Raw genomic sequence first — 2,989 nt, 5'->3', positions numbered from 1 at the left:
ATATATTCATCAAATTGCATCTTGCTTTTCATTTACTTATCAGTCATATGATTTTTTTTTTATCAACGCATGTGTTAAGTGACAGAATGTGTGAGATTGCAAAACTCCTATCTCTCCCCTTATACAGCATCCATAAATGCACCTGTGTGTGCATGCAACTGGCGGCTAAAGAGAAAGGGAACAGTTCCCTACTTCCACATACAGGAGGCAGAAATCTTCAAAATTCAACCTTTTAAAGAGCCTTGCTGCATAAATTAGCACTGGGGACCTTGTTTATCTACAGTATGAATAGGTCATTTGAATACCTTTTTATCTCAGGGTGCATAGCCTGGCTTATAAGCCTCCCTATGCTAGCTGGGTTGCTCTCCAGCAGGACACATTTTAGCCCGTAGAACTGTTTAATGTAATGGAACATATCCATGTCATGTAATTGAACATGGTGCATGTAATGAAACAGTCTACATCTCTTTTCACAAATTTGCCCCATGTAACAGATATTAACAGATATGTATTAAAACTACAAATACATATAAATAGAAAATATTCAACACAACGTAAAATGTACGCCTATGGGATCAAATCCACTGGCGGGTGACGTGAATAACATTGGAGATTTAGTGGGTGGGATATCATGGGCAACAGATGAATAATCAGGTCTTGAAGTTGATGTATAAAAAGCAGGAAAAATAGACAAAGTGTAAGGATCTGAGCAACTATGACAAGGCCAAATTGTGAAAATTAGACAAATGGGTCAGAGCTTTTCCAAAAGAACAGAGCAGGTCGTGTGGGGTGTCCTTATGTAGCAGTTAGAACCTGGCAAAAGTGGTCCAAAGAAAGGTATTATTGACCCAGTGTACATTGATGTTAGTGGGGGAAGGAAGGCTAGTACATTTGCTATAATCCCAAGGAACCGCTAATGAAGCAGAAATTGCTGAACTAGGTACTGTTGGCTATAATAAAAAGAACACACATTGCATCGCAGCTTGCTGTGTCCAAGGCTCGACAGCCACAGACCAGTCAAAGTGCCTATGCTTATCCATGTCCTCTGATGAAAGCGATTACAATGGGCACATGAGCATCATAACTAGACCATGGGGCAATGGAAGAAGGTGGTCTGGTCTAATTTTTGCTTTTACTTGATGTGCATGACTGGGTGCAGTGGCATAACTAAAGTTCGATGGGTCCGGGTGAAAAATTTAGATCTGGGTCTCCACCTGCCTGTTCTTCAGATATATGGATCCTTGTAGAATTTGAAATCCAGTGAAGACATACATGTTCACACTCATGTAATAACGTTGCTTATCCTGTAATAATGTCCTCGATCCTGGCCCTATGCTGAATTAATGTTCCCAACCTGGGCCCCTTCCTGTAATAATGTCCTCGATCCTGGCCCTGTGCTGAAATAATTTCCCCCATCCTGCGCCCCTTCTGGTAAAGTCCCCATCCTGGCCTCTGCCTGTAATAATGACCTCTATCCTGGGCCCCTTCCAGTAATAATATCCCCAATTCTGGGCCTTTTTCCAGTAATAATATCCACCATGCTGGTATAAAGTCCTCCATCCTGGGCCCCTTCCTTGTATAATGTTTCCTTTTCCTGGTATAATGTCATCCATCCTGGCTCCCTTTCCTGGTATAATGTCCCCATTCCAGTAATAATGTCCCTGTTCTTCGTACCTTCCTCTGCTCTCATGATGTGTGGCGTTCTCTTCTATAGCCGTTCCAGGAGCTGGAAAATGACTTCACCATGCAAGCAGTGGACAGCGCATGATGTAATTGCCTGTGACTGGCACATTGACGTCACCTGGTGGCCTCAAGGAACTGGCGTATCACGGTGCCGCAGAACATTTTAGCTGAATGAGCATCCACGGAAGCACATCCAGCTGAAATAATCTCTGGCATCGGCGGGTACCCCTCCAATACGGGCCCCTCTGAGACAGCGATCATTACACCCTTGACCGGGTGCATGTTACCAGGAAAAGCGATGGCACCAACAAAGAGGCACTTTTCTCCGTATGCCAGCTGGCACTCTCCAACAGAGTTGTGTGTATGCTTGTAATGGACCAGTCTACATGTCGTTTTGCACAGTTGCTCCAGGTGATAGATGCAAGCCAAGAGGAGGCACTGTGATGATTTGGGCAATGTTCTATAGGGACCTGGCATTCACATGGATATTTCTTTGAGGGTTTGCTCAGACCAGGGTTATCTTGCTGAGGTTTTCTCTATTGCTTCTCCTGTGATTTGTTTATGTATTCCACTTCCCACCTTTTTTAGCTTTCAGATTCTGGGGGTTTTCACATATATCAAAGGTCTTTTTGGGTTCCTTTCTTTTCCTTCCTTTCATCTATGACTGTGTGAACACGTCTTCTTTAGCCCTGTGTCTCACTCTCTGTGTGCACTCCGTTCTGTTGTTGTGGTTTTTGAGTTACACCCTATGTATAGTTGAAGGTGCAGTTAAGGACACTCAGGGTCAGCAGACTTTGAGTGTGGGTGCCATTGCGTAATTATATGGTGCCAACCTCCCCGGTCAGGCAGCGTCAAATTAGTGTCAGGTTAAGGATTGCCTAGTGTGTATACGAACCTGTGGTGTGCAGGTTTAACATTTCCTCTAGTTTGTTCATCCCCGTGTGAGTGTGAGAGTGTGTGAGACTTGGGTCGGCAAGGGAAATAACCACCTTGGATCTAAGGAAGGGATATTGGCAAATTTCCATGTCACAAGAAGCCAGCTTTTTCCAAACCCTATGAATGCTTCCAATGCATTCGGATGCCGTTTGGACTGCAGGGAGCTCTGGCCTCCTTCCAGAGGGGCATGGACCACATCCTCACAGCCCATAAGAATTACAATGCCGCATACCTAGGCAATATCATAATCTTCTGACCGGATTGGGTAAGTCATCTGCGAAAGGTACAGGTGATGTTTGATGCTCTTGGAAAGGCGGGGAGCTCTAAAAAAAAAAAAAAAAAATGTGCCATAGGGAAAGAGGAGGTCCAA

This window comes from Dendrobates tinctorius, unplaced genomic scaffold (genome assembly GCF_039654945.1).
Source record: "Dendrobates tinctorius isolate UK_male_01 unplaced genomic scaffold, ASM3965494v1 ptg000069l, whole genome shotgun sequence".
In the NCBI taxonomy this organism is placed as follows: domain Eukaryota; kingdom Metazoa; phylum Chordata; class Amphibia; order Anura; family Dendrobatidae; genus Dendrobates; species Dendrobates tinctorius.
The sequence above is the reverse complement of the archived record's forward strand: the minus strand, read 5'-3'. Positions refer to the sequence as shown.